Source organism: Syngnathus scovelli, chromosome 7 (assembly GCF_024217435.2).
Source record: "Syngnathus scovelli strain Florida chromosome 7, RoL_Ssco_1.2, whole genome shotgun sequence".
In the NCBI taxonomy this organism is placed as follows: Eukaryota; Metazoa; Chordata; class Actinopteri; order Syngnathiformes; family Syngnathidae; genus Syngnathus; species Syngnathus scovelli.
Genome location: NC_090853.1, coordinates 2,959,090 through 2,976,332, shown reverse-complemented (window position 1 = coordinate 2,976,332; position 17,243 = coordinate 2,959,090).

Genomic DNA, 17,243 nt, shown 5'->3' with positions numbered 1-17,243 from the left:
ATTTTTCATCAGCTATTTCCTCATTATCGTTTTTGTCTGTGGTTAGCGGCACAAAAATCGTAAATTTTAACAAATTGCACATGCTAACAAACTCCAGTTCTACAACAACAAAAAAAATCCAAAAAACAAATGCTGTAAAAAGTCACTTTTTAAGTCACCAACTTTGCTTGTTTCGATTTTTTTACTGTCTGAATTTTATCAGCTGCGTCGTCAAAGTCATGTGACCTGAGTCCCCCGTCCCTCTGGTAGTAAGAAAGAAAAGCAGCGAAAGCCGCGAGTGCTCCTTGGGGAGAAGATAAGGACCATTCCTTTGTGGAGCCATCATTGAGAAGAGTTGAAAAGTCTGCTTGTGATTTATCAGCGTTACCCTTTTTTCTTCTGGCTCTTTGTCACTGCCCAAAAGAGTCATGATGGAAAACAAACACATCAGCGTTTGGCATGGTGAACCCTGATCACTCCCCCCCTCCCTCCCCTCCCCCTGGCGCACTCTTTCATCCTTCTCCCAAAAGTACGCTCGTTATGTTCTTTCTGGGTCCCCCTGGCTCCAGTGCCCATAACTCACCCCCGAGCCTCAACAGCACACTCTCGCTAACCTTTCTAGCGCTGCCAGAAAAGCGAAAGCCAATAGTTGCAAAACAAGGACATGACGACAGACGAGACAAGCGGGCCCCCGTCCCGCTCTGGGCACCGAGGGAGAAGCCGCGGGACAGCTTGATGGATGCTCGCGGACTCAAAGGGTGCCACGGAAGCCAGGGTGAAGGTTGCGAGGCGGGGAAGTCGAGGACGAGTCGGAGAGATTGTCTGCGTGGCGGCTTTTTCCATTTCTGTCACTTCCGTAATGCATTCCACAGTCGGTGCCACTATCGGAGAGAGTTCAGCCTTTCCCCCTGCTGCCTCGGTTTTCGTTTTTTTTTTTTTTTTTGGGGTCTCCACTTTGACCTTGTGACCCACTGGGACCTCAAATACAACATTATACTCAATTCTGAGCTTTTTTGAACTTGGAGCCTCAAAACTGTAAAGCGGACGTGCTAACCGCTAGGCTAACCGTGCTAACCGCTAGGAAATATCTAGCCTTCACACACAGCTGGTGTCTGATATATTTATGCGCCCAAGGGTATGTTCTCCAAGTGGAGGCATTGCACCATGATCACAGTCATCACTGCTGGCACCTTCTTCTCCGGAGCGGCCCCAACGTTGCCCCGAGTATGTTCAACAAACTACAGGCTTGACCTAAATGCTAACTAGGGTGTTTTTATAGAGCGTTCATTGTCTGTCAGCCACTTAAGATACCAAAATTATGGACTATCTTTGAAGGAAATGCGAGTGAAGTGAAGTGTGCGCGGCAGCTCGGTTCCTGGCTGCGGTTCCGTCCGAGCGTCTCCGGGCGACTCGGGGGCCCGGGTAACAAAAGGGAGCGTTTGGAGAGCGGCGAATGCGTGCTATTGTTGTAAATGAGTGTGACTGAGAGGTTAGATAGCATATGGCAATGAAGTCATCTGCCCTGGCCCTTCTCTGAAAGCCCCACCCGGCCCGGGTCTGGGGGCCAGAGGCGGCCCGGCGAGCAAAGCAAACCCTTTTTTTTTATCGATTATGATAAGCACCGTTTTAAATCAAGCCGCCCCCCCTCCCCTCTCTGTTTCCCCTTGTCTCCGCTCCCCTCATTTATTCCAGCTCACTCCAGGGTATTCTCTTTTCTTGGCAGAACGGTTCGGCAAGCCACCTGCAAAAACCAAAACCCCCTCCACCTTCCCTCCCACCCACCCACTCTTCAATGCCTCGCAATCAATCAGACGTTGCAACACGCGTGTGATTGTGTGTGTGGACGTTCCCGCTTGAGAATCTTTTATAACTAACTTCCAAAATGCTTTTTATATTCTGGGCTCTTTGGTACTTTTTTTTCCCCTTCTAAATTCAAAACACCCTCAAAACAAAAGGGGAATACAAAAGTGTGTTTTTACTTTTAAAATAACATCAAACTAATTTGTTTGAAACATTTTTTCCAGTGTGGGAAGCTTGATGGAGTAGCGGTTAAACTGAGATAGATGCTTTATTCATCCCATGAGGAAAATTAAATTGTCAGGGCATTGAATCGATCTCAACTAAATTGTTCTGGTTGTCTTAAAAAAAGTTTGGCTTCTCACCCGAGATTGAATTCAACAAGGCTTAATTTATACCCACTTCAGTGATTTCCCGATTATCATCATCACGCCGATTGTCGTCAAAACATGTGAAAAACACGTAGCTGGCATTCAAGTCGATACATGGCGTGAACGTCTATGCACATCACGTTCCTTGTAAAACTTTCTTTCTCCGGTCATACGTTGCAACATTTCGTCTCCGACTGTCATCCCAAATGCACGAGTCCCCCCGTGATGTCCCCCCCCCCCCCCTCCCCTCAGTGATAAATGTCCATGGTCCAATGAGTCTGTGCTGGTGAAAAAAATGAATCCCCTTTGACATGTTTAAATTCCACCTCCTCATCTGTCATTGCGGCCTGCGTCTGCTACCTGACGCGGCAAAAAATATCCTCGCCCGACGGGAGTCAGACTTAGACGAAACCTTCCTTCGACCGTAGTAGCGCTTTGACGCTGCTGTGTTTGACTGATTATACACCAAGTCGTGGCTGGCCAGTCTCAGTTCTGCATTTAACTGCTGGGGACAGACAGACAGCGGGCTTTAGCGCATGAGCCCGTCGTAGCTCATCCTGGCTAACTGTTTACACAGCGTTCATTTAGTCCCTCTTGGTTCGTGTCAAGTGCGAGTCACAGGTATGGCGGCGTCAAGCGGAGGAGTTTACAAAACCTCGGCGAGGTGTTGAGCGCATGCTGCTTGACTCGCCGCATGACTGTCTGACGTTATTATTCATAGCTCACAGTATCTGCGTTTTAGAAATAGCTAGCTTAACTTGAAAGTCGCTACATTCCACGATCGGCCGCAATGAATGCTTTCAAGAGAAACCCGGTTTGTAAACATTTCATTAGTCGGCTTAATCTGCCAGTGAAAAGGCACGGTTGGAAAATTTGTCGACAGCAGGCCGTCATTCGACTAAACCAAAGTTTGCGTGTGGCCTAAGATGTCGTTCATTCATGGATAATCCCGCCAACCATCCCTTTTGCTCTCCATTTGGACTTGTCGCGCATGAGTGTGTGTGTTGTGAGGATGGATCAGCGATCAAGCCATTTTCGAAGCTACGCTCGCTCTCTCTCGCGCTGTGAACTGGAGCAGTTTTGCGACCGCAGCCAAAACCACATGAGACCAGCAGCCGTGACGCAAGACGCACGCCGGCGAGAAGCCTGGGAAAAAAAGTGTGTCACCGAGAGTGCAGCCGAGTCCACTTCCTCCTCACGTCTGTTATGAGACGAGAAGATGTTTGGTGTTCTTTTGAATTTTTATACCCTGTGGTATTTTTCATAACTTGGTACGGAAACTTGGGGCTGGTCCTCTATACTATATTTATTAGAATTATTATATTTTACTTTTATTTATGGGATTATCTGTTTTATCTGATTAAATATAAATATAGCTACTAGTGGCTTGCTGTTCCACTCCCGTCCTGTACAGCGCTAATCTACATTTTATATATGTTTTTTATACATTTGTAATATATTTTTTGTTATATTTTACTTTTAGTTTATTTGCGGGATCATTTGTTTTTTCTTATTTTGATCAAATATAAATACTATATCCACGAGTGGCTTGCTGTTCCACTCCAGTCCTGCAGGCAGCGCTAATGTGCATTTTATATATATTTTTTATACATTTGTAATATTTTTTTTTGTTATTTTACTTTTAGTTTATTTGCGGGAGCATTTGTTTTTTCTTATTTTGATCAAATATAAATACTATATCCACGAGTGGCTTGCTGTTCAACTCCAGTCCTGTAGGCGGCGATAATGTGCATTACAAAGAGTGAACTGCAACTCCAAAAAGTGATGCATAAATTCTCCCATCTGCAGTTTTATCCAGATGTGCACCAGTTTTATGGGTTATTTGTTTAAGCTAGCAGGGCACCCCCTACAACGTTGTGTAGAATCGATTGCTTGGCGTGCTAAATGAAGTCGACTGAACTTTTCGTAGTTCACGCTGTGTCGAAAGCATGTGCAGCGTCTGCCAAACTGTATGCAAAACTCTGGCCAACTCACATACAGATAGAGTGAGAAGTACCGACAAGCGGATGAAGTGTGAAGTCCAAATGATGAAGTCATGAGAAGCTTGCGGTGAGGCCTGGCTGGTGAACTTGCAAAATTATCCCCCCCCTGAAAATAAAAATTATATTAATTTCAATTTTCATTTGTTGCTGGATTCTTTTGTAAATGTTCTTGATGAAGTCTGTGGCCTGATTCTATCAATAGTGTGGAGGTGATTGCAATACAGGTGGTGTGCGTGTTTTGTTTGTGCGCCCCCTTGAGGTGATGAATGGAAACAACATGTCAGTGGGAGGTCCTGTGACTGAGAGGAGACGCATGCCAGTGTGTTGGTGCTCGAGGAATGTTTGTCTTTACTCGCTGCGAGGGGTTTCATGTTCAAAGGAAATTCCCCTGAAAAACCAGCGTGAAGTGTGTGTGTGTCTGTGTATGATTGCCTGGAAATTGAAGAATTGCGTCTCGATGCAAAAAGGAACCAAATGTCCCAATCAAGAGCGAGCCAACGGAATGCCAAAAATGACATTTGAGCGTCTTGTGTCAGATGTGCTGTTAAATGTATCTAAGTGCCTGTTTTGGCATTGGGACAAAAATCACGAAACGTTTGAAGAATAGTAACAAAAAAAAATCATAATATAAATCCAAAAGAATAGAGTTCTTGCTGTGGGAAAAAAGTAAACAATCCTTTAAAAATGCTATGGTTGGCAAGTGCAAATAAGGGTCACTGCAATTGTTAGCATTAGCATCAACAACAGGCTACGGAATGCTAATATTAGTTTTATAGATGTAGCATCATTTTTAAAAATGAATGGAGTTCATGCTTACGAGACTGCAATTGTTAGCATTAGCATCAACAACAGGCTATGGAATGCTAATATTAGTTTTATAGATGTAGCATCCTTTTCAATAGTGAATGGAGTTCACGCTTTGCTAGCGAGACTAAAAATCCCTTGGAATTGCTCAAGCTGGTTCAAATTGGTGTGGCACTAGCTTAGCATTAGCTTTAACAACATGCTAAATGTTGTAATTGAGAAACATAAAACAGCTATCAGAAAAATAACTGGTAAATATTGTTATCTTAGTGTATCTTACTATTATTTTAAGATGATAGGCAGGATAAATACAGCGTTATTTTCATGAAGCAGCATAGTAAGGTTATATTATCACCACGTGTGGGAAAATATTGTCACAAGAAGAAAGCGAAGATTTTAGGGGCATGAAAAGATCATAATTCCATGACCAAGTTTCTTGATTCGACTTAAGCACAACCAACCTCATATTTCTTCCAAATTCCAATACAAAAAAATAAATAAATGAAATATCTGCTCCCAATTACTAACGTTGCTCTCGCTCACTTTGTTTTCTCGCCTCTGACTCATCTTTTCCCCCTTAAAATATTCCACCACGTTCAAACTTGTTGTTGTCCATCTATGTGTGTATTTTGGTAGGAGCGCTACGGCTCGAGATAAGACTCGGCCAAAACGGCCTCGGGAGTCCGCCGTCACGGACGTCTTGCAGGCAAGGCAGGCGGCAGGGAGGGAGGGAGGGAGGAAATGTTTCCAGAAAGGCCTGAGCGAGTCAGCTGTGTATATATTCAGTGGGGATCTGAAAGTGGCCGTGTACCCGTCCTCCCTCGCCTCCCACCATCGGCTCGGCTGCGCTCTTCGCGTCTCGGGGCAGATTTCTCCCACAGTTGGGAGCGCTGGCTTGTGTGGCGGCCTGTTTATACTGGAGCGTGGACTTCCTAGTGGCAGCCTGCACCTATCTAAACATCCCCCGGCCGCTGCTCTGTGTTCCCGGCCTCACACTGCACCCCCCCGCCTTCTCTGCCCGTTCGCTCTCACACCCTTTTTTCTGCTTCACCCTCACCCGTTGTCTTCTGACTGTTTTATGTCATTTTGCTCATTTAACATCGCTTGTCAAAAGACACTTTAGCCCCGATTTTTTTCCCTGGCCGGATAATTGACTTTTGGGTATTTTAGCATTTTCCCGCGGGAATTTTTTTTTTTTTAACATCTCCACAAGATGTAATAAATTTTAATTTTAATTTAATTATAATAATGAAATTTTAAGGAATTGTTTGGCTTTGTTAAAAAAAATAGTTATTATGAGGACCATATGCGATATCCTTGGCCACCCCCCTATAGCCCCCCCCCCCCAAAGAAAAACATGCTAGCTCCGCCAGTGGCTGATTAACAGCTCATTCTTTCAAATCATATTTATGAAGCACAACAATCTCTTACTTCTTCAGAAGTGTTGTTTTTCTTTAAATCCGTTCCTGCTTGTGTTTTGAGTGTGTTGCACAAGTGTGCTTTATTTTTTAAAATGCTAACCACAGATGCTACGTTTGTTTTCAATTGGAACATCATATGACTGACGTATGCCTACGAGAAGCCTATAAACTGCCTAGCGACACTATCACCAAATCAAACAACATTTTCTGCAGCTGCAATCTGTAGTTGCTTTTTTTTACGAGATTTGCACACAAGTCACCGTTCAAGTCATTCTGTAACGTTGCTATCGGAAATCCCCTCGCATGTTCCTTGGTTACATCGTAATCGATTGTTGAGCGAGCCGCTGTAAGAAAACAAAACAAATATAAACAAAAGATGCAGGCTTGAAAATGTTTTGTTTTCGGACAATTGCAATTTTCCAAGCTGTCGATTCACACATTAAATGTAAATTTACGTACAGAAGTTTTCAATAAGAACACCACAGATTTCCTGGGATCAAATATACCATCCCTGATTTGTAACATTCAGCGTAAATCCGAAACGAATTTTTTCCACTTTTAGTTCCTTTAATCTCCTAATGAAAACGCATCAGGCTTTTGCAAATAACGATCCACGGAGCGACGTTCTGATTACCGCGAGGCCTAAACGATTGATGTGGTCTTTGTACAAATTACATAAAACAATTGAAAATTTCATGCGTCATCAAATTGTGAGCTTCTATACTCGCCGATGATTGATTTCCTTCGCCGTCTTTGAGCTGCTTTGGATTATTTGGCTGGCCGCAAACCGATGTCGTCGATGCTTTAGTGTGTGACAGAAAATAATGCACGCTGGCACTGCCTTTATTAATTCCAGAGTTGCCTTTATTGTTGCGTAAGTGTACCCCCCCCCCCCCTCCTCCCGATTTGATGCATGCTTAGCACAGTTCATACTGGTGCAACGCAACCCGTTGACTGTCTTGATAGATGAGGGAGGAACAAGAGGATTTGACGGAGGGTCACCTTCCAGATTTCCCACCAAATCTCCCGATTGCAAATGAGCACCTGCGATAGGTCCGAAAAAAAAAAAAAAGTGTTTTCAACACAGGCTGATGTCAACCTCAGGGGATTATGAGTAGCGCTATGAAGTATGATGGCAATCAGTCAACTACTTTATGGAGAAGTGTGCTTCATATTTCCTATTCAGGTCACATTTCAGTCAAAGCCGAGGAGCGGCTGACCTCAGCTGTCCCGTGAGCCGCACCCTGTGAGCCGCTGGAACTGCTGACAGGGATGACATCATCACGGTGATACCAGTCAGAGGCGCTTGTTCGCATGTCCTCCTTTTTGTTGCCTCATTTCAGATTAAGAGATCGATTTAGTCATTTAGGGAAAAAACAGATGTGAGTTGGTCATCTATGTTTTCGAGAAAAGCAGCTGATAAGATGTCATTTGAAGTCATGGGATTTGTTCAACTCAACCAGGAAGAGTTTCACTTTTTATGAGCAAGTTTTTTTGTCATATCGACAATATACAACTCAGGCCACTGGCGGAGCTAGAAGGGTGTTTAAGGGGCACTGCCTCCCCATAGGGAAACATATATTGAATTTTTATCAGTGTTTTTTCAAATAAAAATTGTTTTGAGATATCCTTAACATCCCATCAAGGGAAAAAAAAAAATCAAATTTTTGACTCAGAACATGAATGTGTGTGTGAAGAGTGTGAAGCGCGGCCGGCGGTCGAGTGGCCGGAGTGAAAGCGCCGCCGTTGCTGGCGCTGACAGATGAATGATTCTAATTAGAAATCCATAACATCCTGCCACATGGCCGCTTTATCCCCAGCGCGCTTCCTGCTCTGGGCCGGCCTGACGACAGCCAGCCTCGCTTGCTCCTTCCGTCACTCAAAGCCACTGACTGTCTCCTCGAGTGCCTTATCGGCAAGACCCCCCCCCCCGCCCCCCCCTCTTCTATTTGTAGCCACATGCGTGTTTGTGTATGCTCTTTTGTGTCTGGTTCACGGCTCAATCGTCTCTACCGTTTCCTCTTTTTTTTTCTGCACCACACAGGGGTTCTGGAATAATCTTGAATCCAGGGATCCCTTACTGGCAAGAACCAGCCAGCCAATCACGGTACGCGTATCGAAAAATAACCATTCACACTGACTTTCACTTCTTCCCATAGTTCCCAAAAAAATTATTCAACACAAACATTTTTTAAATTTAAAAAAAATCCTGAATGATTCATTGATTAATTGTCAATTCATTATTGATTATTAATTATTCTCTTCCGTATGTAGCTATGCACTTTTTACAGTGATTTATTTTGTGGACCCCCAAACTCCGACCAGTGCACTAGCCAACCCACAGTCCACCCCCCACCCCCCCACCCCCCCACACACACACACACACAGTGTCTGGACCGGCCAAGGGCACAAGTTGAGCAAGTCCAGAAAGCAGCACTGGGAATCCAGATGATAACACGAGTTGCAGGCCTGGAAGATTCTCAAGGTGCCAACTCGGAGAATGGGCGGCGGGCCAGGAGAGGATCTGCTGCTCCCATTAAACAAGACATAATGGACTTTGAGCAGACATCATGAGCAAGCACACAAAAGCTTAATGGCCCTGCTGGAACACGATTATGAGGTGAATAGCGCGGCGAGCCACCAGGGCTCATGCCCAACGTCTCTCACATGACAGACGAGTTTGTAGCAAAGGTGTCACAACTTCAACACTTTTCAGTGTGCAGCAACTGACAGCACGCTGAACTTGGTCTTGATGGAAGCAACATTTTTGCGGGCCTGGAAACGCGAACTGTCTTTCAGAGCGCAACCGCGAGGCTTTTTGTCACAGGCCTGCAATTCACGCATTACGTTACCCCGCAAACAACAATAACGGTGAACGGCGGCAAAGAAAAAAAAAAAATTAAGAAAATAATGAAAATGGTAACAGGGAAAACAAAATGATTTTAATATTGTAGAATTAAAAAAAAAAAAACTCATTTTTGCTCCTCCGAGTTCCTTACGCTGCTCTGTCCATTGACAAGCTCGTAAAAAGTCCGTCAAACATCACGTCAAGCGAGGATCACTGAGAGCGTGAGGTGAGGTTTTCACGTTGTTTTTAGCTTCATCAAAGTGTTCAATCAAGTCCGCTTCCCCCCGCGGCTAGAAACACCGTCTTCTGACTAGAAGGGGGGAAAAAAAAAAATTTGACTAGTGAGAAAGTTTCCGAAGGATGGAAGCAATCAGCGGGAAATGGTGTTGCATTTGTTGGCATTTATTGTGTCATCCGAGGGGGGAGATTAGACCAAAACCAGAACAGGAAAACTCACAACACCTGTTTTGAATCAGATTTTTTTTTTTTTTACCCTCCATTTGATCCTGGCAAGTGCTTTATTGCCTGGTACTCTAAGCTGGTATTTCATTGCTGGATTTCAAATGAAGTGTCACGACCTCGAACAAGGAAAAAAAAAAAAAAAAAGCTGCACCTGAATTTTTTTTTTTGCAGCCATGCTGATGTGATGCACAGCAGTCGCCCGCACCCAACATGTGCGTCTGGAGGAAAAACAGCCGAGTCCGAAAGGCGGGCTGGACGTGGCCAGCTTATTGTTTTCATCCCCCTTTTTTTTTTTGTCTTTTGGGTGACCTCGCGTACACATGCTCGCAAACACATGCGAGCGCCCACACACAGGCACCTTGAGGATTTCTTGCTTCACGTCTCAAGTATGTCGAACGTGCGTGTGTGCGCCGAAGGGCAAAAATGGGACAGAAGGAAGAAGTCCGCAGAACCACGCAGCTGTGGCACTCCCAGATCCCCCCCCGCCCCTCCACGTTGCCCCCCCCAACCTTCTCTCGGTGATTGCTTTCAGCTGGTACTTGAACCTTGGGCCTTTTGGGTTTTGGAGCCCGGCCCAGATCCCCCGATTACCCCCCAGCACCCCATCCAGCTGCATGACCCCTCTCTGACCCCGAGCCGAGGATAGGAAAATAAGAGGCGTGCCAAGCCAGAGAGACTCTTTTATTTTGCCTGCTGGCATGCTGCCGGTGACCAGGGCTTACATAATGGGAAACATAGCGGGACCCGAGAGAAGGAAGGCAGCCCCCTGCCCCTCGACTCCCTTTTTCCTCCCTTTTTCTTCCCATCTTTTTTATCCTCACGCTCTCTCTCTCTCTCTTGCTCTGTTTGTCATATATCTCTTTGGGCCCAATCGCCCAGGAACATTTATTACACGCAGACACAATCCTGAAGTTGAGCCACCAGCAACATCAGCACACACACACACACACACACACACACACAAATAAATGCAGTTGAACTCAGATGTGGGCGTGCATTTGCATACTGAAGAATGTTCAGCTTATGTATCCCGGTGCTTTAATGGAAACGGCACACAAAAATGCTGGCTTGCTTTTCAAACCCGCTTGCTGGGTAGCAGATTGGGTTACTTTCATTGTTTTCAGCGAGCAGATTGGGTTGAAGATTGGGCGGGTTGGAGAGATGAAGCTGCTCGCCATTATCTGTTTTTCTGACTGGGCCGTTTAAAGCTGACATTTTGCACATCTGTGAAAAGGAGGGCTGCGCTAATGTGGGCGTGGTCAGTTGATTTCAATCATGACCAATCTAACCAGTTCCTTTTATTCTTTTTAAATGCGGCGTGCTAGTTACCCACTAAAGTCTCCAAGTGGGTAGTTGAAAATTATTTAAATTAAATATTATTGAATTGATTCAATTTGGAAGTTATTGCCATGACAGAATGTTTTAGTCGCTCTGTGTTTTGTTGTGTGTGCTGCTGCTTGACGTCACATTTGTACTACTAGCAAGGATATCGAATGGCTACTTTTGTCTATTTTGGTTACAATGTACTCGAGTTTGGCTCACACGTCTCATCTGTGGTCGTCGGTCAGGCTTCGTTAAACGGGCCTCTCAGAAGAAGTCGGCCGTATGAGCAAAGCCGATATTATGTTTAGTTTTTCATTTTGCCGTGGCGAAGCGGCGCTGCTTTTAAAAGCGCCGTGACTTTTCCGCCCTGGTGGAAACCAACGGGAGCCAATTAGGAGGTGACGGCGAGCCAATTAGCAGGACAAGTGGGTTTTGAGATGACATCATCAGAGCGCCGGTCGGCAGCTTAGCGTAGCCCGGACTAGCGAAAAAGAAATCCTGACTTTGCCATCTTTGAATTTTACTTCCTTAAAGAGTCCAAAAAAATATTTTTTGCTAATCGCTAGCGCCGTCACGACCTCGAGCTAATTGTTTCTCACCTTAGCCGAGTCGCCGAGTGTTCTCGCTCCTCTCACACATCCTCCTCTCTTGGAAAGCTCTCAAGTGGAAGCGAGTAGAATAAAATTAATTGACTGGGCGAGCATTGAGGGAAAACGCTGACCTCTGCTTGTCCCTTTTTCACTATTTGCCCCCCCCCACACACACACACACACACACACACACACACACACACACACACTCCTTGGCGCTGCTTTACACTTCCTCCTCCCCCTCTTCTTATTCTTCCACATTGTAATAACAGTCATAATGATAATAACGGTGATGGGCCTAGCCACGGTGATGTAAAGAAACATAATATTAGAATAACAAACAGCCTCTCCAACCATTGGACATCATTTGACCTCTGTGCACGTGTGTGTGTGCGTGTGTGAGTGTGTGTGTGAAGACAGCGAGGGAGTTTGCTGGCATGCTGTATATACGGTCACTTCCTCTCCAGTTTAAACAGAGCAGGCTGTGCTGGCAACCTCCGCTCCCCTTTCTCCAAATGGTTTGCATCATGTTTGAGTCCCTCATCCCACCCGCCCCTCCCCTCCCCTGCCACCACCCTCCCTCCCTCCCTCGGCTCCCTCTCTGCCTTGGTTTGTCTATATAAATCATCAAAATCTCAAAGTTTATGTGCCTGAAAACAGAGACAATCCTTCTCCTTGGAGAGAGGGGCACGCAGAAGAAAAAGCTATAAAACGGATTTCTTTCCACTTCAAACAGCGCCTCTCTCCGCTTACGGCCCCTCGCTCCGTATCTCGGGAGACTCGGCATCCTGATGGTGGGTACACATCAGAATAGCTGGCTGAGAAACGGGGAATTAACGCTCTACTGATTGTCTGATTATGTGTGCTCATCACACACACACACAAACCCATTTATAGCGACTTGTGGGGACCTGGTGTTGTGATCACAATCCAAACTTGAGCATTAAACACACACAGAAATCCATTTATAGTGACTTGTGGGGACCTATTGTTTGTAGTGATCACAATCCAAACGTGAGCATTAAACACACAGACATGTATACATCAATAATGGGGACCGACTTTTTCTCAAGCGAAAACCTTCATCACACGTGCACACACACACATGCAGGCTGGGATGAATTTGAAAAGCCAAGGCAGCGCAACATGGGTGGGCACGCATTACTGTCAAAAAGAGCTGATAAAAGACTTGCAGATGAAGACAAGACAAAAAGCGGGGACAGCACACACACACACATATGCACACATATTTATACTATGCTTAGAAAGAAGCCCCAGTGCAGCAGCATCTCCTGATAAGAACATTTGTTATGTTCCCATGTTAGCGCACTGAAGCCTCAACGTGGAGAACTTTCCCCATACAGATGGCATTCCCACTATGACACAAGAATTCCGCTCGCTCAGCAATTGATCCGCAGTGATAAATCAGCAGGGGAAATCACCACTGTGGGTTTTGGTGGTATCTGGAAGGGTAGATGAAGAGCAGCAGGGGTTTCTATTTCAAACAAAGTGTTGCCCTGCAGCGTGTCTCAGTGAATTGGAGCAGGATCACAACACCATCCACAGACTCGGATAATGAAGAAAACCACACGCTCTCACACAAGCACACCAGGTGTGCCTAGAAACATGTCAGTCTCAAAAGCGTATTCAATTTGTTATACGTATTGAAATATGTTGCTAGTTTTACCCAAGTCAAACTTCAGGACTACGGGCATGCTTATGTATAATATAATATAATATAATATAATATAATATAATATATAATATAATATAATATAAATGTAATTAATTTAAATAAATATATAATGTAATTTAACATCTTATATCTCTAAATAATATAAAATAATATAATATAATACAAATGTAATTAATTTAAATAAATATATAATTTAATTTAACATCTTATATCTCTAAATAATTAAATTGAAAAAATTCAATTTAAATTGTCTTTTGTTACACCACCTAGTTTATATTTTTTTTGTTCAGTGCACCGTTTAAAATTCATCTGTATTTATTTCAGTTTTGATGACACCGGGGCGTTGACTTTGATATTTTTAACTGCGGGAGCTCGTTGCCATGTGTGAGCATTTCCAAGAGAGAATAGTGATTAAACAGCATGGAGGGGGAAAAAGCGCATCCTCGCAGCCCCGTCGTAAAGCATGCCCTTGCTCAAGAAGTCTTTGCCATGTGCGGTGCAAGTGTGGTGGCAGGCCCTGCTTTAATTAGCCAAATTAAATAGGAGTCAGCGCTCACTTTTCCTCGCGTCGCTTCTCTTTCGTAATTAAAGTCGTCCCCAAACCGCACGCGTGCGGTCGTCTAAAAATAATGCCAGCGTGTACCGTGATTTTACAGTGTGACATCGCGCCAGGGGCTCATTTTGGGATGCGGGTCGAAAGGTTAGCTTGTTGCCAGGGTTCACTGGAAAGTGAGCCGGATTCCCCCCCCCCAAAAAAAAGCCATTTAAAACATTGTGTTTCCATCCAAAATTGGTGACTCAGACGCCGTGAAGAGTCCACGGCTTGCGTTAATAGAAAACAGATGAAGTGGAAAGTGGAGGTTAGATAGTCGTACACTGATTGATGACCTCTTGCTTTTCGCTGGAAGTTGAATGTCGTGATCTTACACCCGTTCCAAAAATGTTCATTGTATTTGTTTAGACATGTCAAACCTCAGTGAAAATTTAAATTTGGGCTAAATCTAGTCAAACTGAATGACATTAAGCAGATGGGTGCTGTGATGTAATTTCAAAATTTCGATTCTAAGAATATATTTTTTAATGAAAATGCCAGATTCCCAACATTCACACGAGGATTACATCCCTTCCAATATGAATCAAAACCGAAATTTACTACCTTTGTAAAAACGTACTTTTTGATACCCCTCTAGCATTGTATTTCATTGTATTTTTTTCTCGCCTCATCTTTCATATTCCAAGAAATTCGATATTAATGCTTTAAGTACCCCATCCAACCAACTGTCCTCCAAAAAAAAAAATCTGAATTTATCCTTGAGGAAACATTTACATCTGCTCTTAACCGGATACCGATCCATCACGAAGAAGCTGATAAGTATTGTGAATTTTTAAGAATGCGCCCCCTGGGGGAGGGTCTGATTGCTCTAACATATTGATGGCACGTCATCGGAAATCTCATTGAGGATTTATGCACCTGCTGCTCGCTCACTTGAGATATGCCAAAAATCTTCACGTTCAAAGCACAAGTGCCTGGCAGGCTCATGACGCCATTGATTCCGGACAATTACTGTAATCCCAACGACGAAGACGCTCGTCACCTAAGCAACGTAGCTTAAATGAGCTTCGGGACCCTCGCCGACGTCAGGTGTGTGCGTGCGTGTGATTTCTGGCCTCTCTTGTGGCTACAGGTGCTTCACATTACGCCTCATAAACTCCAGTGAGAGAGGAAAATTACTGCCACAATTTGTTCAGGGGGAGGGCGGGGGGGGGTACTTGAGTAGAGCCTTATGGATAAAATATTGACATATGAATTTGTGACTGTGTTGTGTCTGCTAAACGCTTCAGCATTCCAATCCTGTGCCAGGAAAGGCCATATTGTTTTTGAATGGAATGATTTAGCGCCTGTGTGTGTGTCTGTGTGTGTGTGTGTGTTTCCTAAGGCCAGCTGGCACGCTCGTCGGCCCACGGTGTGTATGCCATACGCGCCGGGGAGGAGGAAGGTCACGGGGGTGACGGCGAGTGCACGCAGCCGAGAGGAAGGCGAAGTAATCTCCGAGATGGCTGGCAGCTTCCTGCCTCGCCCGCTGTGCCTTCGGTGAGGAATTCAATCGGATTTCATCCGCTCACTTGAAGGCCTTTTAAGACCAGTACATGAGACTTAAATCGTTTTCTGTGTTGACTTTTTTGTCATTAATGCTTCCATCATGGAGATAATGCAATTTAAAGATGAGCTGCTTTGATTGGCCGGTCGGTGTGTTCACTCCCACAACGGCGCAAGCGCTCCTTTGTAACGGCACCAATGTACTTATTTTGACTCCCTGAGTGACAAAAATTTGAGAACCACCTCATGACTGCTTGTTAGCAACATAGCAACATCATGTGATTGATGACGCTAAGCCATTGGAGTAAATCCTAAATAGCACCCCCAGCACTTCAACGTCCGCAGCTGTGATTGTGGAAAAGAAAACACTAAACAGTCGTTGTGTCAACAAGTTTTCTTTGATTCTTTTCCTCCGAATTTGTACGTCGGTGCCAAAACGAAATCACTCGGTGGTCAAGTGTGTTTGCGCCGAGCCGTGTTTTACAAAAACCACCCTCGTCAACATTTCAAAAGTATCCAGTCACCTTTTTTTTTTTTTGATCCGGTTTGCTCGGTTTTGTAAATAAAATAAAAAGGTCATTCACGCAGCGCGCTGACCTCATCGTTTCTCCCGAAATAACAAAAAAAAATCCCCGTTTTGTGAATGTCTTTGGATTGATGGCAGTTTGATTTGTCATGCTTTTATGTCTTTAGATTTCTCATTGAAGTGGTTTGATCGGCCGCCAGTCGATGTATCGCAGGCAACGATTTACCACTTGAAGGGGATTTCCCAAAGCTCTAAAAATCCTTTTCTGTCATTCACTACAATTATTAGCATGACAATTGACAAGGCAGCAAAAAAGAAATTCATCTTTACATGGCTTACGTGATTATGCTCAATTTCTAAGTGAGTTTGTTCACCACTGCTTTTTACAGCTTTGTTTTTTGAGGGGTGGGGGAGGATTTCATGTGGTGACAAATATTTTTGAATTTTCAAAAAAAAAAAAAAAAAAAAGACCACATACTATATATATATTTTTTTTAATTTTTAAAAAGTAAAAAATAAAATAAATGACAAAACATACATTTATTTTAGCTTAATTTAATTAATTTAATTTAGCAAATGACTGAATTCAGTGTGTGGAGTTCCACAGGGATATGTTCTTGAGCCTTAATGATTTTTGCTAATACAAATTCGATGACTTCAACTCAGTAGATTTATTTAATCATTCTAGAATGTTTGCAAGTGACCTTCAAATTTGTGATGTCGCTTTTATTCTGTAGCTTTTCAATATTTGTGCTTAGTTGTGTTGTGCTGACAGCTTTTAGTTTCCTGTGTACTCTGTGTGCACTCATGTCTGCACACTTTATGAACCCACGCAGTTACTTTATGAGCTTCAGTGGTTTACACGTTGTTGTAATTACTGAGCTTAAACCCTTGTTAAATAAAAAAAGACAAACCTGGGCTAAATAACCATTAAACAGTCTTTCATGTGAATTACAACTCAATTCATACAAAGCAGAAATTACATATTGTGACTCATTGCTTTTGATCGGCTTCACTTGAAAACCAGATTAGAAGTTGCCCAGAGGCAAAAAAAAAAAAAAAGTTTTTGCAAAAGTGTCAGCATAAAATGAAAGGTGGGCGTGCGAGATGTCACCTGGAGCACATGGCGGCGTGCTGGCTCATGTTCTCACAGCGCTACAACACTTCATAATCATCCTGTTCTTCTTCTTAAAAAAAAAAAAAATCTGCTTTTGATCATTCTTCATTTAAGTTTTTTAATTAATAATTAAAATGGTATTGTTGCTAGGCAGACTTCATGAGGCTCATGTTCTCGCAGCGCTACAACACTTCATAATCATCCTGTT